The 23,048-nt window shown below is 36.2% G+C and overlaps 2 long non-coding RNA genes across 9 annotated transcripts in view; one reads left to right on the plus strand and one right to left on the minus strand.

The window, feature by feature from the left end:
* The window catches only part of LOC135289959 (uncharacterized), a 20,234-nt gene extending 7,613 nt beyond the window's left edge, over positions 1-12,621 (plus strand). For 3 of the 8 annotated variants that reach the window (XR_010352689.1, XR_010352690.1, XR_010352693.1), the window contains 2 exons: positions 864-5,264; positions 5,733-6,117. This is a non-coding gene — a long non-coding RNA (uncharacterized LOC135289959). Of the gene's footprint in view, positions 1-863; positions 5,265-5,732; positions 6,118-9,950 lie in introns of those variants that run through there. The other 5 variants (XR_010352691.1, XR_010352692.1, XR_010352696.1 and 2 more) reach the window with 5 other exon arrangements.
* Positions 12,622-16,489: 3,868 nt separating this feature from the next.
* On the minus strand, positions 16,490-23,044 carry LOC135291040 (uncharacterized). Its single transcript, XR_010353909.1, has 5 exons — positions 22,629-23,044; positions 20,595-20,689; positions 18,789-18,869; positions 17,537-17,636; positions 16,490-16,547 (listed from the first exon to the last, which is right to left on the minus strand). It is a non-coding gene; the product is annotated as an uncharacterized LOC135291040 (long non-coding RNA).
* Positions 23,045-23,048: the final 4 nt, after the last annotated feature.

Below are 23,048 nucleotides of genomic sequence, written 5' to 3' on the forward strand. Positions count from 1 at the left end.
TATCATTTCTGTTCTGCTTTTACAGAATTATTCAAGAACAGATATTACTCACATTTTGGCAACTTTTTTGTAAGAATCACAGTCACAATAACCTTGCATATTATCCGTCTGTAATCTGCTTTTATAACCACACAAATGATCCACAGAAGTTATCTTTTCCACAGAGTTGCTTGGGAACTGAGCTATTTCAGCTCTGAAATTAACCCTAAAGGAATATACAGCTCTAGGGCTGTACTAGAATTATTTATTTACTAATATACAATGAGTGAGTCAAGGAACGAATCTTCTATCTGCGCATAAATTATGGATGAATGAAACAATAAAAGCTGCAAGACAGGAGACTTTTCTTCCATATGGGAGAAACTTAGGGCCAAGTATACTAAAATTTTATGTCAGAACAAAACTGGCACGAGTGGTCAATTTTCTTTTAAAACTGAACAAATTTTTGTCAATTTATTTAAGAGGTCTGGTGGTCAAAAACAGGTACATAACTGTTCAGAAAACAGCTGTTTCAAGGGATGGCTGTGATCATTACAAATATTTTTACTATCAGGGAAATTATAGAGGCAGAATTATCACTTGTTTAAAGACTAGGACACAATTTCATTCTAAGTGAGTAATAAAATGGGATTTTATAAATACATATAGTGCTTTCCTGTCACATGCAAACCTTTAAAATACATGCTTCCATACAGTGCATATGAGGCTGAATCTGCAACAGATATCGAAAGAAATACAAAAAGCATGTAATATAGTTGAAATGGATTGTAGTTTGCATGGTAATAATAATCATGAAGGCAATGAAGGTTGTGTTTGGCTAGAACAAGGTCTCTGTATACATACCTTGATATTACTGTTTTCAGTAAATGGAGAAAAAGCAAAATGCAGGAATGTGGCTGGCTCAACAGCACTAGCTGCAGTTATTAAAGAGATTAAGCTCTAATCCTTAAGAGGAGGAAGAGAAGAGACATCTGGAGTGGAAGAATTTACTTTCTTCAATCACTGGGAACTACAGACTAATGTAAGTCTTATAGATCTGTTTATCATGTCACCTTAAACTTTTTTGGCTGTATCTGCCAAAGGAAGAATCTCCAGTATTGAGGAAGTTTAACTCACCCAATGTCTTTTACTATCTTAATTTTCTCTTCTTTTTATTTCTCTTCTTATTTTTCAAATTCTATATGGGCTGTGGTTCTTGTAATAGACAAATGGCTGACCAAACAGTATTGTCTGTGAAGTTATTGTCCTGTAGATACAGGACAATGCAAACAAGATGGTATCAGTTGGCAATAAACAAATAATATTCTAACACAAATGACATGGATAATTTGATTGCTGAAGACTATGGACTCTTGATGCATTAATTCCAAAAATCAGCCATGCATTTTTAATAACCTGCTGTTTTGGGAGGTTCAGCTATAGAAGACCCAGACTAAATAATCCCATCAGATGCTAGGTTCATAGTTTCCAGATTGCCTCTGTCCATCCAAATGAGTTTAGTAGAAGAATTGCATGACAAAACTTTACTGCATAGTTGTTTTCTCAGCTGTCCTGATTCCTCTGGCCACAAATGGTCTTCCTGTAGCCTTCCTGATTGTTCATTATTAGGTATTCTCCTGTAATTGCCTCTGATGCAGTTTTAGATTACTATCCATGCTCCTGTGTACTTAGCAACTCCCAGGGCTGGACCTGGTACCCTGAACATGTGACTCTCTTTTTATGGTACTTTGGTGAGGATAGAACTATCTTCTGGTTGATTCTCATCTGGTATAATTAGGAAAGGTCTAATCCTTGAATTACCAGTTTAGCACTCTCTCGGGATCTGATTCAAGGAAGGAATTGAAACACACAGATGTGAATATCTTAGGTTAAGTGCACAGAAAAGATTTTACATTGAACAGAAGGAGATGCCACCTTCTCTTCAAACAGCTCAGTTTTCAGCTACATGTTGGCTTATACTGGTTTTGTCTTCATACCAGCTTGGATGAGAGCAACACATAGCAAATGCCCTAATGTACCAATTTATTTCAATGCTAATATGAGATGAGAATTGTGGCAGAAATGTCAAGTTTAGCTTCACGCTTTTCAAATTTTTTATTCATAAGAAAGTATATAGAAAAACTGTTTCTGTAATAATGTTATCACATATATTTTAAATTATTAAATAATTTAATGTAAGTTGCAAATTATTACATTTACCTTTTATTTGCATTTTATTTTCTTAATATTTTTGTAGCTCCAAAGTTGCAAGAAAAAAAAAGGTCTTATTAAATAGTTTAACATTAAGATTTCAGTAGATACTACACCTAATTTATGAAAATGACAAAATGGATCCAAGGTATCTGGTGATCACTAAGTCATGAAAAATTGCTTTGAAGATTAATGATATGCAGAATGAACAAGAACAGGCATAGCACAGATCCCACTGACAATCCACTTGTCACCCTTCTGATACCTCTGTGTCCATATACCACTTTTCTTAGGCAGTCAGTGACATCATTAGGTAAATTTATTATCCAATTTAGAATGTTAACATCAATAATGCAGTGACTCTCTAAACTTTTGTAGATTTTTATTATCTCATTACTTACTTACTTTGTAACCTTTAATGCCAGTATTAAGGAAAATATTCCTCAAATCCAGGTAGCAATCAATTTTTGTCTGCTTTGACTTTCACTAAAATTTCCTTGCATGAAGTAGGTAAAATATTTTCTAACATGTGTAGCTACTAATCAGCCCAAACACTGTACCATTTTTTCTTACTAGAGTAAAAAAGTGTCTTGAATTTTGTTTCACATATGCAGTTTTGTAAAAATTTCTATTTTTACAGCTTTGGTCAGACCTTGAGTTGGTATAAGATACTATAGCTCACAGAAGCTCTGCAAATTCACACTTGGTAAAAATATGCTTTATTTCTTAAATATGGATGAGGTTTTGATTTATTTCCAAGCTTACCATTTGTAAAGATAACAAAAACAGGAGATAATTTCTCTGAAGTATCTCAATTTTCAAATGAACACTTAACAAATGAAAACGGATATGAAATGCAGATCTTAACTTTCTTCAGTTTCTCAAATCTTGCTATATTTAGGTTGTAATTTTCTATTTTCCTTTAGAATTCTGAAAAATAGAATTCCTTATTGAAACTTCTGATTATGAATTTTGCATGTTAGCTGGATAAATTATCTCTGCTTCCATAATCTTTGCATCCTTTGCTTTTTATCTTGTTAAATATAAGGTATTTCAAGTCTAGAAAATGCACCAAACTCTAACTAATCATTCAGCAAAGGGCAGCCAATAAAATTTTAGTGTCAAAGTAATATTTATCCTTATTAGAGAAAAAATCCACATTATAATCTGTCTCTAACATAGTAAGTGCTGAATGGCTTGAAAATAATTTTTTTTTTCTTTAACACAATGCATGTTTACAAGTTCCCAAAATGAAGTCTACATTAAAAGAAAAGAGCTGTAGAAGTGTTTAGGGATATTTTTGTTAGCCATATTTAAATATTCAAATAGCAAAGTTAAAATTTAGCTATAACTGTCCCATTCTGATTAAACTACTTGCTGTATTTTTACATTGTGGTCAGCATTCCATATAAGATTTTTGCATTCATTAATCACATAGAATAGTTCTTCAGGCAAATTGCTGCTGGGAAATGAAAAAGATGGAATGGGAAAAAGAAGAGAAGCGATGGTGAAATGAAGTCTGCAAATTCCTGTTTTTCTCAATTCTGAACTCCTAATTTCTGTAAGAATTTTACTGATGAGATACAATTTATTTTGTTCATCTTTCCTTGCACTCATTAATAGAAAGATGTGCTGGTTTTGAGGCCATGTATGTATTTGCACTCCAGAGTTTTATTTATTACAGTTTCTCTAATGAGCTTTCATTGAAAGGAGTTTCAACATTTTCATTAACAGTATGTGGAAATTCTTCATACCACAATTATATTAGGTATTATCAAGTTGCCTTAAACACTTGCAGCTGGCATAATGACTCCATTCTTTTGCTGTTGTTTCTTGGTCTTGCTTTGCAAATGGCACTGTAGGATGTGTTTTGTGTTTCCATGAGAGTTGGAGAGCTGGGTATAGTGAGTTTTTTCACACCTGGAGAGATAAGGACTGAATGGTGACATTCTGCCTATTGAGGCAATGACAAGAGCCTTGTTTCCATTCTTCAAGATAAAGAAAGTGGTGCTATCAGAGAAAAAAAAGTGCAATAGCAATGCTCACTCTTTTGGGGGAAAATCTTGGAAAGCCAATTGTTACCATTGGTCCTGAAGCTTATTTTGAGTGTATACTCATATATGCCCTATGCTGGGTTAATTGAGAAATGGCTCTATCCTTCCTAAGGTTATCAAACTATATCTTTCTTTCCTTTGATTTGGATTAGAAATACTTTCACACAGGGCAATCTTGGTATCTGCATAATTTACTAAAAACTAAGAAGAAGAAAACAGAAACACAAGAATTGGAGTCTGCCTGTTTTGACTAATAAAGCCTATAAAACTCTTCTACAGAGTGTTGAGTAACATTGAGCTGACTTTTCTGTGAATTTTCCTCTCTAATAATATGATTTTCCTTCCAAGCAAAACAGGGAAACGTAGAATAAGCCAGTCTGAAAGGGAGCATTGGACGATACCTAATTCCTAATTCTCCTCCAAGTAGAATTAGCTTCAAGGATTGGTCAGGTTACTTAGCACATAGTCTTATATGTTTTAAAGGATCTATGAAGATAGCCTTTTGCGGAGGTATGAACTTGGCCACTCACATTGTGAAAATGTTGTTTTTCTTCCATCTAGTTGAAATTTTACATGTTCTGACTTGTTACTGATGCCTCTCCTCCTCTCCCTGTGCATGCCTGAGAAGCATTTGATGACCTTCCTTATAACTCCCCTTAAGAAACAGAAGGCTGCAATAAAATTCCCCTTCAACATCTGCTCCAGGATGAACAGGCAGATGTGTTTCCTCTGTGTCTCCTCAGGAATAATGTAGTCCAGCTCTCTAACCATTCTACCAGCCATCTGCTGAGCTCTCTTATTTGTGGCAGTGGGGAATCTACAGCACTATGTCAAATGTGGTCTCTCTAGTGGATTAGAGTGGAGTAATTACTTTTCTTAAGCTGTTATGTGCTTTTCCTAATGCAGGTCAGGATGTTATTGTAAGGCAGCACTACAAACTCACAGTGAGCCAATAGGATAACTGGGTTCCTTTTAAAAAAAAAATACAACCCCAGTTATTTGGTCCTCAGCTGTACGCAGGTAATCCACCCCAGATGTTTGACACACAATTTGCAGCAGCTGCTTGAGAATAAATTCTATAACTCTTAATTTCATCATGTGTATAGTCCTATTGATACTTAAATTGTGAAGAACAATGGTTGCAGACCTGTAACACATATTATATTACAACAAGTTACACTGTTATTTGCAACTGGCTTATCTTGGCAACTTGTAAAAGTACTTTGAACAATAGTCTTTATCTATAATTTGTTCTTTTTCATCTTATGTACAGAGTTAGTTGACATATATGTGTGTGATTAAGTGTAACTTGAAATGTGTATTACTTTATACAGTTTATGAAATTGCATCTAATGATGGATGACCAGCAGTCTTTTTTCCTGGAGTACCAAATAGAGACTTAGAGACACTTTCTGCAGGTAGTTTCTAACAAATGAACAGTGTGTTATGAATAAAAAGTTGTATTTTTTTTTTTTTTTTTAATTGCAGAGTTAAAAACAAGTCAGACCAGTCAGACCTCTTTAGTTTCACTGCCAAAGAAAAGCTCTTCAATTACCCGTTAATGGCCGGTTGTCCATTGTCCCCCTGATGCTGGCCGCTTGCCAGGGAGGGACACGGGGACAGACCCTCGAGGTATGAGGAGAATAGGAGTGACATCAGAGCCAGTATGCAGATGAGAAATACATTGCGCCCTGAATTTTTACAGTTTTACAGTTTTTACAGGAAAAACCCCTAAAATTACGAGCCAACAAGTGACCTAAGTGACGTCTAAGGATGGGAGCGTAGTCCCGTACCTGCTTGGATCCTTTTTTGCTTCTCACCCTAACCTGAAAAGATGCTGATTAAAGAGACGCCCCGGGGTGTTAAACAAACAAGCTAGGAATCTGCGACTCTCCCATGAGGACAGAGTCCCCAGTTCTGTCTGCAGACCAGCGGACAAAGCTGCATCACCCGCCTCGTCCGTGCCACGCCTGGGAGCAGCGGCGGCGTAGGCGCGACCCATCGATTTCTCCCCACCTGAGCTGATTCTTCTTAATAAAGGCATTAAAAAGGAGAAAGATCTCCTGCCCCATTTATTTCACAGTGCACCTGTCCAAGCTGTGAATAACCAGTTTTCCCAGGAGAATGACATGAAAGCCATTATCAAAGGCCTTGAAGTTAGGGGAGACTACATCCAGAGTCTTTCCTTTACCAACAGGAAACAAGTGGACAGCTATCCCAGCAGTGATTATGGTGGCTTAGAGCTGCCATTGCCCTCTCAACATGTCTGGAAGGCTTGAAGTGTAATGAATTTGGGACAGAAAGAGGGCTGTGCTCCAGTCATAAAAATCTTCTGCTGGTCTGCTCAGGCAAGGGCCAGAGGAGACCTGTGTTGTGGTCAGGTCCCCTGGGCCTGGACACCTGTTGTATTGAGTCCTATACTATGGTGATCCTGTGATATTGCCTGTAATAAATGGGGCAGGAGATCTTTCTCCTTTTTAATGCCTTTATTAAAAAGAATCCGCTTAGGTGGGAAGAAACCGACGAGTCGTGCCCATGCCGCCGTTGCTCCCAGGAGTGGCACGGAGAAGGAGGATGATGCAGCTGTGTCCACTGGTCTGCAGGCAGAGCTGGGGATCCCATCCTCACGGGAGATTAGGAGATTCTGCTTTTTTGGTCTAACATTCCAGGTCCTCTCTCTAGGTAACATCTTTTGAGGTTAGGGTGAGAAGTAAAAATAATCTTAGCAGATACTGGATTAAGTTCCTCATCTTTAGACATCACTTAGGTCTCTTAATTCCATGTTGGCTCGTTGTTTTTAGGGTTTTTTTCCTGGAAAATCGCAAAATCTGGTGAATTGCATTCTCATCTGCATACATACAGTCTGATGTCACTCCCCTTCCCCTGCTACCTGTGGGGTCTGGTGTCACTCCCTGGCAGGCATCGGGGGAGACAATGGCTAATCACCAACCATTAACAGGTAATTGAAGAAGAACTCTTAACAATAGGTGGCTGCAACATGCAGGTAACCTTCAATTCAACAGCAACTGGTTCAACTTGTTTTAACTCTGCAACGTTTAAAAAGAAAGGATGGCTTTTTACTCATAACATTGCCTAGCAAAATTCATATGTAAGATAGCATGTAATGTAATCTGTCTGTGCTGAAATAACACTCATATTTCAGTGTGAGTGCAAATGGCAGAAAACTTCAGCCTCTCACCTAAAGCAGAGTCAAATGCTTTATGCAGATGATTGTGTTGGCTCATGCCTTCCAGATCTATTGTATTTCTATTTGTCCCTTTAAATCTGGCTCCTGGAGCTGAAGAGACCTATTGGAACAGTGTCATCTACAACTGGAGCTAAAGATCGGATATTTTTCAGTGACATTGGATGTGGCAAGTCCTGCTCACTCAGGACTGTTGCAGCTATTTGGAGTTTGCAGCAATGTTTACCAAACAATGCTGTTAAAGTCTTTGATGTGGGCAGATGGAATGCCTTCCCAATTCAACCCAGTATCATGTGTGCATTAGCTAAATAGCATCCCTTCTGGTTTGTCTTCATGAGGTGCCAGGACAAGATGTTCAATAACTGCAGAGGTTATTGAACCTCTCCTCTCCTCTCCTCTCCTCTCCTCTCCTCTCCTCTCCTCTCCTCTCCTCTCCTCTCCTCTCCTCTCCTCTCCTCTCCTCTCCTCTCCTCTCCTCTCCTCTCCTCGGCAGCACAAGAGCCCAACCAGGCTGCACACAAGACGAATCCAAAATGGTCACAAAATGGACAATGGTCATGATGGCTCTCATTTTATAAGTTCTGGTCCGTTTGCATATTGGAGCCAATTGTCTCATTATAGCTTTAGCCCATGAAGTCCCATACTTCTTGTTTTTCTCTCTTCAGTCCACATTGTTTATGCTCTTGGGCCTGAAATTTGGATCAGTTGTCCTTGGTCCCCAGCTAGAGAAGGAATTGTTTTGTCTTAGCTACTCTGTGAAGAGAGCTTACTATCCCCTACTATGAAACTCAGAATTGCACACTAAAGCAATACAGAATCTGAAATATATAAAACTAAAACCTGAGGCATCGATAGTCATGTTATACTTTCCCATTCAATGAATGAGAAAGATCCAGCCATGTACTTTTAATAGAAATGAAGTGACATCTTCAAGGTTTTCATATATTACATGGTCTTATCTTCTGAGGGCCACTCAGAACCACTCTGACTGTGAAAAGATGTTTAGCAAATGACAGAACACTATTTTAGCTGGTACGAAATGTCATCCATAGCTTATTCCAAACAAAGGTACCTCACCATTGCAGGATCTTCCCTTCTCTTTGATACTTGTGTCTCTCTGATGTATTTTGTTTTCTTCTCTTGATGTAACATTTCTAGATGCATTGAGAAAACATTGCCTTATGTCTCCTTGCCCTATTTGCTGAAGTCTCTATGGAAGCTGTCTCCAATATTCCTGAAATGTAATTTGTGCAATTACAATAACATGTAATGACAGTTAAATGACAGCAACTAAATACAAGAATTTTTAAACAAATGGACTGAATTAGAGGATGGCTTTATTATAATTTTTGAAAGGTCTGTACCAAACCACTGAGACCTTCAACTTTTGAAGATGATGCAATCTGTATAATTTCATGGTTTAAATTGATAGTATTCTTTAGAATAATAACTTTGTGACATTGAGCCAGTTGCTTATTCTCCTGAAGTATGTGTCCTCATTTGCATAAACTTAAAGAAAAATTATATGTAACCTGCTGCACTGTGAATTGACATTGCAATGCTTTACAATTGCTACTAACTATAACAATCATCCCACATCTGGAAACCAGGATTCAGGAAAAGGTAGCCTCATAGCTTTATGGAATACTATGCTTAATCTTTATAGATAACATTCCTCAAAGTCAGAGGGAACTGAGAAAATGAAAAATGGCATATTCCCAGAATAATTCTTTCAATTTCTAGTGGTATAGGAAGTTGAAACTAATCCTGAGATTTGAGCTTTGAATCTCCATGTGCAACTGTCATGTAGGAATAATAGCTGGACTTAAGAATTAGTAAAGTATTTAAGCATATAAATTGAGAAAGTTTATAGGTGCAAAGGTAATTAATTATGCTCAGAATACTGCTGCCCCAACAGGAAGATCTTGCAGGGAGCACATTAGTAAAATACTGTAGATATGTTATAAAATCAGTCTAAGACAGCCATTTAGATTTGTCTAAATTCTGTGAAAAATACCTTTATTGTATAGGCTGAATTTAGGTAGGTTTTTAAAGTCACATCTAGACTGCTTTTGCTGGATTTATATGCTTCAAGACTGTTTCCCATAACAACCCTTGAGTCTCTGCTTAACCCTGGAGACACCTACAATACTATACTACCTATTTTTTTATTTCTGACCTTGTACAAAATTGACTTGCTTTTTTGGCTTCAGTGTGGAGGTTTGACTCTAGCCTTCAGACCCAAAGGAATTCAGAAACTAGAACATTTCTAGCAATTCTTTATGCTGCTTCCAGTTTAGTAAATATTATCATATTCCATCTACTGGGCTGAGCATGCAAAAACAATTATGACCCTACATGATTTTACTTCTAAGGCATGTCACAACATGTAAATGTCTTCCTTAAAACTTAAAAGAAGCATACATGTCTTAGTTTTATTGAAATATTCTATTTTGATCAAGTACTTGCTTTTCAGCTTATGTGATACTTTTAACTTACAGATATTCTTGGTTCTACAATATACATTATATTGAACCATCTGTGGCTTCTAAAGGTTTGTGTGGTCCCTGGTGAGAGGTAAGAGTGTTCTCTCCCCCTACAGTCAATCAGTCAGCATGTATATCAGATCTGTAATTCATCAAACGACAAGGCAATGTGCCTTTTCCTCTCAGAAAGATAATCTGGAGGTGTTATAGTTCATAAGCATTTTGAAAATATGGGGGAATAGAAATGTTTCGGAATATGATTGTGAAATTCAAGGTGTTGTGGAGGTACACAATGGTGTACAAGACATAAAGGATGACATGGCAGAAACTGGGATTTTAAACTGTCCAGCACTATAGCTATGGCTCTTTTGGGAAGAAAGGAAGGATGGAAGAAATTATTTTACAGGGATGCAGGCCATCCAGCAGAAGAAGAATGTTATAGTGAAGGGTGGAGTCACTGAGTAGACCTGAGGGAATCCTATTAATGGGGAAGAAGATATCTGGGGCTTTCACTGTGTAACAGAAGGAAGAAGGACAGGGAGACACTGTGATTTTTGGAATATATTAACTGATGGCATTCAAACTGGCATTAACCTGGCCCAGCCCAGCTGAGCCCCCATCAGCTGCCAGGCAGGGAGAAGGGAGGCCATTGGCCCTTGGTGTGCTGCAGCTGAGTCCTGGCCTGGCTGCTGAGATCCTAGCTGCTCCCCTGCCACACCACAGCTGCTGCTGAAACCTCCCTAATCAAACAGCTCTGGCCACAAGCTACCGAGCCCAGCTGGGGAGACATGACAACCTTCAGGCCCTGGGTGAGATATTAACTCTTTCAGTACATAGATAAGACTTGCAGACCTTCAATCCTTCCTTGAGTGAGAAAAAAGAACAGAGAGAGAACACATAGAGGAACAAATTAAGACACCAAGGTTAGTAAAGAAAAAGTCAAGTCTCAGGAGGGATGAGGTGATCCCTTAATTTTGGACCTGAAATCATCTTGTAAAGCTATGGAGAACAATGTAATTGATACATCAGACTCTTTTCCCCTGTAACTCATTGAAAGTAGGGGGAGATCAGTGTTCAAATTGTAGATATGTGCAAAATTGTATGAGCCTCCATGCTAAAGCAAGCAGATGTTGAAGTAGGTGTGATCCCATGAGAAATTTGAAGAGAGTGAGAGAAGAGAGAGAGAGAGAGAAGAGCAATGAAGACCCTTTGCCCCCAGGGAAAGAAGATCTCTGTTCCCAGAGATGAAGACGATCTCAGAGATAGACAAAAAGAACTTTTGCTCTTAAACAACTAATCTTTAAAATACTACCCCATAAGTTGATATGGCCCATAAATGCAGCTGTAGGAAATCTGTGAAAGATGGGAGGGACTCCATGATTGCAGATACATGGGTGGCTGCTATCCGTGGAAATTAAAAGCCATGAGAGAACTGTTTTCATGTGGAGAAGTCTCCATAAATTGACAAGAGATACTCCTCTCCCTTAGTGAAGAAAGACTGTTCTAGAGGTGGTAAACTGACTGAATTGTTTCTGTATGTTGTTAGTAAGAAAGAAAAGGTTGTAGAAAGGAGGAAAAGTGTTCCAAAGGCTTTATTCTGATTCTTATTGTTCTTTCTTTTAGTTACTGCTAATAAACTTTTATGAATACTCTTTTAAAATTTTGAGCCTGCTTTGCCTTTCTCCTAATCCTATCTTGCAGCAGGAAATGAGTAAATAATTCTAGAGGGTACATGGGCATTTGGCCAGCACTAGACCCACTACAACTACTGAGTCCATTGTTACATATTCCTTTTTGTGTTAAAGATTGTAGCATATATTCTATTTCTCTTTCTTTGAAAAGTGAAATGCACAGCAACACATGCAGAAGCTACATGTGAAAAAGATTTTCAGCATTTTCCCTGACAGTTTCTTCTCCAGATGTCTGGTTGACTAGGCACAGTGCAGGCACATAACTATACAAGGTTTTGAGGTTTAGATTGAACTACTTCCCTGCATAAATATTATTTATTAAACTAGTGTTTGATATAAATATAAAATAAACTTCATAAATAAAAAAATCAAAATATCCTAAACAAAATGTAATCAGCAAAGGGTTGAAAGAAATCTAACATTTGTTGATAAAGAAATAAATCATAAAATAATGGAATATGCTGAGTTGGAATGGCCCCATCAGGATAATTTAAGTACAACTCAACTCCTGGCCCTACATAAGACAACCCAAGAGTCACACCATGTGTCTGAGAGTGTTGTCCAAACTCTTCTTGAACTCTGGCAGGCTTGATGCTGTGACCACTGCCCTGAGGAATCTGTTCCAGTGCCCAAGCACCCTGTGGGTGGAAAACTTCCTCCTGATATCCAGCCTAAAATTCCTCTGACAAACCTTCATGCCATTCCCTCAGGTCCTGTCACTGGTCACTACAGAGCAGATATCAGTGCCTGCCCCTCTTCTTTCACTCACAAGGAAGTTGCAGATTGCAATGAGGTCTCCCCTGAGTCTCCTCTAAGCTGAACAGACCAAGTGATCTCAATCTGTTCTTGTACAGCTTCCCCTCCAGACCCTTTAACATCCCCATGGCCTTCTTTGGACACTCTTTGATAGTTTAATATGTTCTTTATATTGTGGCACCCAAAACTGCCCCCAGCACTCGAGGTGAGGCCACCTTAGCCCAGAGCAGTGTGGGACAATCCCCTCCCTTTCCCAGCTGGTGATGCTGTGCCTGATGTCCCCAGGTTGGCCTTGTCCTGGCTGCCAGGGCACTGCTGACTCAGTGATTTAACTTGATATTAAATCACTGCAAGAGATTTAACTTGCTATTGACCAGGATCCCCAGGTCCCTTAATACTGCTCTGTTTTCCAGCAGCTCATTTCCCAGTCTATGTGCACCGCAGAGTAGCATGTTATGTTATATATAAAAGCTGTAACCTTGGTAACAAAACTGGCTTAGTGGCAGAAATATTCGAAGTAGGAAGCATGCTCACATAAGGGTAATAATTAGAACAGAGTACATGAATTAGCATAATGGATTTCCAAAAATATAAACTTTATGTGATTAGATTATGTAAATAGCAAAATTTAACTGACATGTAATTACAATTGCTATAGTTTTAAATACAGAACCAACTTTCAAACTTGAAGCAACTTCTATATTTATTATTTTTACACAATATGCATAAGATTTTCCTAGAATATTTTATTATTAAACTGCCCTCATTTTACAATTTCCTGCAAATGGTCCCTAAGTTTTACAGTCTTAGCTTTTATTTTTATAAAAGGCTTGTAATTTAAAAGTATAATTTGCTTTTAATTTTTCCTACACTTTATAGAATATTGATTATATTTCTTTCTCTTTTGAGCTTTCAGAAGTCAGATACATTTGCAAGCTGTAGTCAGAGTTCATCACCTGTCCACATGCTTTTAAAATAATACAATTATCAATAAACAATTAATTTTATTCTTGGTCCTGAATTTTTTCTCAACATTACTATGAAGAGCTCAATCAGTTTCCAAAGGAATTGAATCTTTTTGTGCATATAATTTGTGTAAAACATGAGAGGGAATTTATAATAGTGATGAAGGTATACACATCTGGGATGCCCCTAAATTAGTCCTGTGTTTCCTAGATATCTTCTGTGAATTTCTAAAACTTGGAGATTGTCAGATATATCAAAAAATTTTTAAAGCTATTACTTTTTCTCTGTAATATGATGAATATAAAGCTTCTTCTACTCCAGGAAAGGCACTCTCTCTCTCTCTCTCTCTCTCTCTCTCTCGCTCACTCTTTCCTCACAGTTCAATAATATTTATTGCCCAACATAGCTGTGATAATTTCTGCATATTCTTCAGTTCTAAAAGAGCATCAAATTCTGATTAAAATTCCCATTTCCCTTAAAAATCTGGAAGCTTTCCGTGATATTAAATAATGTCAGGTGCTGCTAAGAGAGTATTTTCTGTTATGCCAAGTCCCTATCCAGAACAAGGCAAAAGAGGCAAATTATGTAAAACATTAAAGCTGAATCAGGGAAGAGCAAGCTTAGAAACCTGTAAGAGGCAGAGCAGGTGAAGCTGTTTATGCTGAGTGTCCTCTTAGAACACTGAAAATTGAAAGGAAATTAAGAGAAGCAAAATTAGAATGAGATAGAAACAGCCCTGTTTGGAAGGTAGGTAAGCTGAAAATATATAAAACCTGTTTATTTTTCCTGACACTTTAAACTTTAGTATTAATAATAAAAACATTTTAAAAAAGGAGAAAAGGAAAGAAAGAAAGAAAGAAAGAAAGAAAGAAAGAAAGAAAAGAAAGAAAGAAAGAAAGAAAGAAAGAAAGAAAGAAAGAAAGAAAGAAAGAAAGAAAGAAAGAAAGAAAGAAAGAAAGAAAGAAAGAAAGAAAGAAAAGAAGATATTGATTATTGTTTACCAGCCAGGTAAAATTGTCTGATTTGGAGATTTTTTTTCCAGTAAATTTAATTAGCTGTCTTTATGAAAATACAAGAAGTGCGAGTAAATGCAAGTGAGTTTTCTTCATAGATCTTGGTCAAAAAATCATTATGGGTTTTGCAAACAAAAATTAGAAACTGAATTAGTTGGCCTACAAGTTAATTACTGTGGTCATAGCTCTGATCAATATAAGCATGAACAGAATGTGCTTTTACTTCTAGAAAATACTCTGATTTAGCTGCTTGGAAGACAGTGGAAACAGTTTGTCATGTCAATATTTTAATATCTGAACCAAATGTATATCAAAACACTGCAAGGAAGAAATTAGAGTTCATCAATGCCCGCTCTTCTTCTCCTCCACATGTAAACATAGCTGAACAACTTAACTGTGGATAGGTAATTATATCTGATTTCACTGTAACTTGAACAAAGAAGATTGATCTCTGGAGAACAAATAAAAAATTATTCCAAGTAAACTACTGGATTGAAGATTAAACTGTGCACAATCACATACTGATGGTTTTTCTTTGCCTATAGTCTCCAGTGGACATAATCAACTAACAACTTATAATAATTTGACTCACCATAAAAGGGTCTCCAGTCACAAGCATTTGGTTCATAAAAATCACATTCAGCTATTTATGATGGCCAGAGAGTGGAAACAGAAAATATTACAGAAATGTATTTACTTGACACTAAAAATGTGTATAATCAGAGAAACAGGTAGAGATGGCATCCCTATTTACATCTAATGGAATAAACATGGCAGTGAAGGACCCTTAAATATGTCCATTCTTCTCATAAGAATTTGTAGCATTAATTTAATTCACTCAAATACTAAATTATCTTGCTGAAGTGGTGCAATGTTAAAAGATACACTTAATGGGTTACTTCTTCAGAAATGTAGTTACGTGTGTCAATGTTACAAAGAATAGGTCACAAAAAAGAAGATGCAAATTATGAAGTAGTAAGAGTCAACTTAATTAGTCATCTCATTATGCACAGTGAATTTTGTACTCAGATACAGACTTCTGAAAAGTATACTCAATGTATTAATCTGCTGTTATGTAAAAGAAAGGCTCAAAGCCAAAGGAGTCCTGTAATAAAATTTGTACCTTCAAAGGTTTCAAGAAGACAAAAAGATCTTAGCATCACATTTTTGGGATAAAATACTGAACAAGTTCACCATTCAACAGCTCTTTGTCTCCACTTCATAAGCTCTAAAGTTGCAATAAAAATGTTTTTCTACTGTCATTATAGAAATTAGGGTCTTAAATTGCATGCATAAGTAGAAATCTCAACTGATCCTGTTAGAAATAGAGATGTGGATTGGTTTCTTTGGATTTGAAATCATCCCCAAGCTCTGCAGTTGGGAATATTTAACTTTTTTGTCTAATAAGTTTGCTTTTTCCAATTTTTGTGAGAGTATTTGCATGCTTTCAAGAACTTTGGCTTTCAGTAACTTTTGAAAATATTTGATCTTACAAGTGATGTTTACAGCCTGACAAAGAAATACAGTCTTTACTCTTTGAATTCAAAGATTTTTAAATAAACAGTCTAACCTGAATTGTTTTAAACCCAGTTGTGTTTATTTTTACTCTTGAATGAAGGTGGAAGGCAGGAAAAGCAAAAAATTACTTATTTTCTGTTCAAGAATGTGCCTCTTTATCTTACTATTTTGTTCTTGAGTTTTTATTTTCATTTGAATTGTGTCATTGCAAATTTCTGAATGGTGATGAAAATTGGCAATTTTCACATTGGAATATTCTTTCAGAAAATGATGATTTGTTGGTAGCAACAGGTTTTGTAACAATTAGTTGTCTTTGATGATAAATTGTTTTCAGAAAAAGTGAAAATCTTCAATAATGTTTCTTTAGAACAGAGCATTCATATTTTGAAATACTTTTGGATTCATCTCACTATTCAAAGTGCAGAGCTTTAATAAAATGGCCATGATTCTTCTTCTTTTCAAAAGACAGCAATAAAAGTGACTGGAAATTAATAATTTTGAGCATTCTCTTATAAATTTTGAGGGCTCAATGTTTTGTTTGCTCCAAAACATATGATGCTCAGACAACTTAAAAAAACCTACCTCATAAAAATGGGAACTTTGGTTCCTACACAACTTTGGGATGTACGAGTCACTTCTTTTGAGTGAGTAAATCATGTTGAAGAAACCTAAGAAGAAAAAGATGAATTCATTTGCATAGTGTGGTCTGACCACTTAATGAAGAACAGACTAAAACTTCTCTTGAAATTTCTGCTATGATTCACACCATCTGCAGGGCTTTTTTTCATTGTTCTCCACAATACAAATTTCCTTTGATGTTATTCAAAACCTGTATTTCGTCTCTTGTCTATATGGCTGTTTATAATTTCACCATGTGGTCAGGTGGTGAAAGATTGTTAGTAAAGAGAGACATTTGTCCAGTAAAGCACAGCTAACAAAGGAAAATTGTTTTAATTTTTCTAAATGGAATTGTTGGAATTATTTATACCAGATTTTCAAGAGATCAAGTATCTTTATTAAAAAGAAAGATAATGTTGTCAGGAAGAGTAAATAATTACATAGAACTCAGATGGAATTGCTCTTAGATACAAATTCTCATGCTAGTTATGTAAGTTCATTTGATCACCTAAGTTCATCTCAATAATGAAAAGGATCCAAGATTGCATATATTAAATACAGATTTCTACAGAAAAGTCTTTGATTTAACTGATTATTGAAATCACAGGGGAAAAAAGTAGCAAAGGTATTGAATTTTTTTCATGGCAAGCCACACATCAATGAATTGCTCCCTCATATTCATCATGTAAAGAATGGGAAAGACTAACAAAAACCTTTGTTTCTCTATCTTGTTTTTTCCTTCTGAAACAGCAAGTACATGATACCTTTGTTTTCACATCCATTACAATTAGTATGCAAAAATCCCTGAGACAAAGGAGGAAGTGAAAATTTTATCTGGAGTGGAAATGCTAGAGGTTCAGTATAACTGCAAGACAGAAGAAGCTGTGCAAATGTGGCAAACTCATTTTTTTTTGTCACTGCATTAGGGGCCATGAGCCAGGTATCCAGGACTGTTGTTTTCAATTGCATAAATTCTGAAAACACAACTAATTAGAAAGAATAGGAAAAACAAGAATGTGCATTACAGAGTGGTCCTTACCGTTTTTTAACAATTCAGTTGGAAGGCACTGTTTTCTATCAATTTCTTTTCTTTCACAACACTTCATTTGCCAGTCAAGGATGCTTACATTTTGTAAAGACTTTTTAAAAGATAAATAACATTTTAAATCAATACAATGAATTTAGACATTATCTCAGACTAACATTAATAGGATATTAATACTGCCAACAAAATAAGTCTGAGTGGAAATAAGTTTACCCCACAGCATTTAAATACAAAACATGTTGAATTCACTATAAAATCAGGAAACTGATTTCTGCAAACAAAAATAAGAAGAAGTTAAAAAATAGGCAAACAAATTTTGTGAAAAGTAAAATGTCTAATTTCTGAGCAGTTATGTGGCTAAAAACTAGGTCCAGTTTGCTCTGTGTTATATGGTATTGTCTCAGTATTTTTACAAACTTATCATAGCCAGCGCAAATTGATTTATGGTCCCAGTTCACTGGAAGCCTGAACTTTGTTGTAGTCAGAGAGAGTTATCATTGACATCAGCCTCAAGGAACAAAGAATTGAGCCCTTTATGTTCACTGCTGTGACTTATTTGTACAAATATGCGTTATACATGAAGGCATTGTGAAGTAGTAGCATAATACATTGGCCTTTGGGGCAAAAATATTGACATTTTAGCTACATACTGCTTTCATTAGTAGTTGAAACAATACCACCAAAACACTTTTGTCACCATAGCTTTGCAAACCTTTTCTCCAGAAACCTTTCTTTTTCCACTTAAAATACCTAACTTCTGCCTTTTCAATATCTAAATATTTCTTCTTATACCCAGGTTTTAATTTCTCTATTCCTCTACAAACATAACTTATATTCTCTTAATATATCCTTTTAAATGAATTCAACACCATAACAGGCCCTGAGATGTGTTTCCTCTTTAAAAGATTTTTTGTTGGTGTGGGCAAGCATTTACAAACATAAAACATATATTTTAATTCTTTAGATGAAAGGTACATGTTCCAGTGGACTGTAGGAAGTGAGGAGTCAACGTTCACGCTGAGCATGCCACATCCAATAATATCTCTCTAATGATCACAGTTTTTTACGAGGAAGAAGTTAGAAGGAAAAAACACTTTCCATTTTAGCTTTCACAGGTAACTGTTTTCTAATGATCAAAAATTCTAAAACCAAACCTAAACAGCTTTGTTAAACAGAGTTGGGCTTACATAAATCCGAAATCTGAATTTCACTTGCATAGAACAGAACTAGATTCAGGTATACTTACAAGAATTTAACTGCTATGAGAAATCTATTTAACTCTGCTTTGTTCTGCCTCTGAAGTTTTTGTCTGTAGTATTTGTCCTTCCTAAGGTAGAGAAGTCATTCTATGAATTCTTACAGGGAGTGCAAAAAAAAATTCAAACACAATCTCTGGTCCTGGAAATTTATTTTATACATCTTAATTCCTAATTTTTTTCCACTTCACTTCTATGCAGTCCAGTGATCAGGAGTATAATCTTTCTTCATATGTATTCTCAAGAGTACAAAATCTGTGTGTTATACACTTGACTTGCGCGGCTTTCTAAGTTATTTACTCTCTTTGTGGGGTTTTTTTGTTGATTTTTTTTTTTTATTATGAATTTGGCTGATGGCAGGCTAATATGCAAGACTAATTCTGCTTATGTTCAGCTGGAACTTCTGTATAGTAAGGGTTCTATTGTATTTTAATTATCCAGCCGTGTTCCACCAGCTGCCTGACAGCCCTGACTGAGTCAAAAACTCATAGGATGCCTTGTGTAAGGACTTGAAAGCTTCTTTGTGGAAAATTCTTTGCCTGAAGTGTCCCAGCCCATGGAGGCAGGGATTTGAGAGTTTCCTGAATTTTGTTCCAATACAAAGATGAAGCATAATCTCATCTACACTGAGTGCATGTCAATGGTTATACAAGTGCTCTACTTAATAGTTAATTATAAAACAGAAGGCACTTTGGAGCATTGTCTGTCAAGACATTTTTTTCTGTTATAGTAATTTTTGTTATAGTAATTATGGTGAAAAAATGAAAAAAACTTCAAATATTTAAAAAGAAAATTGCTGCCTTTATATGCCAGATATTTAATCACATGTAGCTGTGTTTTTAGACATCCAAGTCTACCACTACTTCCAAAGTAGTTATCTTGGAAGCTTCTGCTCAAATCTGGTGCTGGTGTCAAACCTGGGAGAGGAGATTTTGAATGGTAGAAGGGTATTTAGAATTTTGACTGAATACATCAATGCCTAAAGTTTGACCTTAGTAAGGGTAGTAAGGGGATGGAACTGCATTAAGTGTGTTATCTGAAAGATATCTTGCCATCCTCTCATGCACCAATACGAATGAACTTTTTTTTTTTTTTTAAATCTAAGCTCTCATTTTTCTTTTTCTTTTACTCTAAGAAAGCAGCCTGGATAAGTCAAAGTATTTCTATATCTGTATTTTGTAATAATATGAAGTTTATAGTCAGGCAGAACACATCTGTTCAAAGGAGGTGGGAGTAATTCACATTTCATAAAATACACACAAAATAGGTGTCTCACTACCTATCATTTTGAAACACATAATTGTCTAGAACTCAAAATATATGGGAACTGGTAGAATGTTCATTGCAATGAAATATTCATTTTTGCGTGCCAACAACAGTGAGTATGAAATAGGGGAGGACTTAAAGGGATTTATTAACAATATTTTGTCAACTTTTGGTTTTATTATCTAGTTCTAAATACTATGTAAAATTTCTTCTGATTCTTCATAAATACATTGAAATATGTTTGGTTCCAATTAACAGAACAGCTTTATTTTTTTCAGAAAAAAGAATCTCCTTTGTTTTTAGAGTATTTTTTAAAAAATGCAGTGAAGGCGTCATTTGCCATTCATAAATTAATCAGAGTAATCAAAGCTATTCTAGTAAAACAGTCTTTCTACAGACATGTGACCTTAGATACATCCTTGTATATGAGATTATTTTAAAAGACAGTGGAGAATATGGTGAAACCTTAACATATTTAAATTTCACAATGCAACAAAGCCAACAAAGTTTATGAAAATCCGGTGACTTACTGTGTGTTGTTTTATGAGACAGACTTACATCCCAAATAAACATCAGAACTATAGTATCTCTTTTATTTTCATTTTCCCCCCTCGCTCTTCTCCACCTGTATTTGATCAGGTGCAAAAAGATAAAAGCATGTTACCTCAATTTTCACAATGAAAATGTAGAATTAAAAAAAATTTTAGGTCCTCTCAGTTTTCTTTCTAGAGGCTCCAAACAGTTGCTAATCATTATGTTTGCAATTTTAAAACAAGACCCCAGGTTAGTTGTGCTAGTTTATTTGCAAGGGTCTCCAGTATTTGATTAGACTCCTATGTTTAATAAGGATGCTAGCTAGAAAGAGTTGAGCCATTTATTTCTGTAATGTCTGTTAATGAACTGTCTGTTCTCTGCAGGATCATTTATGTACTCTGGGTAAACACAAAAATTGGGTTATATATTCTAGTAAGAGTAGTTCTAACACATATTGGACAGTCACACTCCTAACTGTTGCCTCCTTCCATCAATGGAATATTTTCAGTGCACTTTTATTTCATGTATGTTGTAGATCTCTAGAGCTGAGCAATTGGTTTCTAAATGCAATAAAAATAACATTTGAAATTACAAGAAAATGATACACTTGTGACAAAATTAGTAAATAAGTATTTTCTCCCTTTATTTTCAAGTTCTGGAGCCTTAGACTTGGTTGTATATTTTCTGTTTCCAAGAAGACAAAAAGAAGTAAATTAGTTATGCCTGCCTCATGTAAAGTCCAGCACAAGACAAGCACATTCTGTTTAGAGTTTGGAGCTCATAGGTAAAACCAGTATCATCTTGAAACTGAAGTTGCAGAGGTCAGAAAACTTGACCTTCTATGTGTAGGTGTTGATTGTAGAGGAGTATACTATTTAGCGTTGTGCAAGAGTACAGGAACAGGCATGTAATGATTAAGTTCCCGAGGCAGATGTACAGTTGTAAAGGCAAAGCATGATGTTTCTATAGAACAAGGGAGGGAAAAAAAATCCTACCAAAGTAGCTAAAAAATTTTGTTCTTACTCATCCTTTCTATCATGATGTATTTTCCTTTAAAACATAATACTTCATCAGCATTGTATAAATTTTTCTTTCTGTAAGTGCTTCAAAAAACAGATGGTGCTGGCAATGATACTTAAAGTTAATTTGGTAATTTTCTCTATTATGGGACCCTTGACCTCAGCTTATGCTTGCCAAGCTTTAAGCATTTTGGGCAGAATTTTCCTGCTCATTGCATGCCTTTATTTAAAGGGCATAAGAGAACAGCCAAACTCCATGTGGTTATGCCATTTCAGACATTAGTTTACTAAAAACTTTGGCATTTGCTAGAATTCAAGCTATTGAGTATAGAAGAAATGTCCTTGGAGATTATAAAACTATTATCCAGATTTAACAAAAGCATAATTTTCTGAAACTGCAGCTCAGACACAAAACTTGTCCGAGACTGACTACTAGGTTGTTTTACAATGATGATGGTTGTGAGCATGCTGAATTTTCACAGAACTGTCATGGGCTGAGTGAAGCAAGCATTTTCTGCTTGGGAGATGAGCAAGGCCTTTTCTGTAATTTCCCCTGTAGGTTGTCAGGAGATGCTGTGCAGTATAATACTGAGAGTCCGGAAGCTTAAATTGGAATTTGATCTGGGTTGCTTTTTCTGGTGACTCCTGTGCAGGGGTTGGCTGCCTCGCTGAACAGTGAGGTAATTGCTGGGTGGAGCAGGGAAAAACAGGATTTGTCTAAGAGAAGGCTTATCAAAACCTTTGAGATGAGCTGGCAGAGAGGTTAGCAATCAGATTGGCACAGGAGACAGAGGGAAATCACAATGAGAGTAGCTGAAAGCTGAAGGACAGAAATGAACCTACTGTTTAGGCACATGTCTATTCAGACTATGGATTTAAGCTTAAGGTTTGGGGTTTTTTTCTCAAATATTGCAGTCTATCAACAAAATGAACCAACATCTTCTGTAACACACAATCAAAGAATAATAGTATCATAGAGGTGTTTGTCTTGGAAGAGGTCTCAGAGATCACCTAGCTCCAGCTGCTCTGCCATGGTTGGGAACACCTTCCACTACACCAGGTTTTCCAAGATCCTGTCCAACAGGGCCTTGAACATTTTGAGGGAGGGGACACCCACAACTTCTCCCAGTGACCTGTTCTGGTGCCTCACCACCATCACAACAAGGAATTCCTCCCTAATATATGATCTAAACCTACTCTCTTTCAGTTTGAAGCCCCTCCCCCTTGTCGTGTTACATGCTCTTGTTACATGTTACATGTTGTGTTACATGCTCTTGTAAAAAGTCCCTCCTTTCTATCTTTCTTATGATCTCTTCAGGTAGTGGAAGGCTGGAACTAAGGAACTCTTAAATCTTTTCTCCAGGCTCAACAATCCCAGTTCTTTCAGCCTTTTGTCATAGCAGAGGTGCTTTTGTCATAGCAGAGGAGGCC

The sequence above is a fragment of the Passer domesticus genome, chromosome Z (genome assembly GCF_036417665.1).
Source record: "Passer domesticus isolate bPasDom1 chromosome Z, bPasDom1.hap1, whole genome shotgun sequence".
In the NCBI taxonomy this organism is placed as follows: domain Eukaryota; kingdom Metazoa; phylum Chordata; class Aves; order Passeriformes; family Passeridae; genus Passer; species Passer domesticus.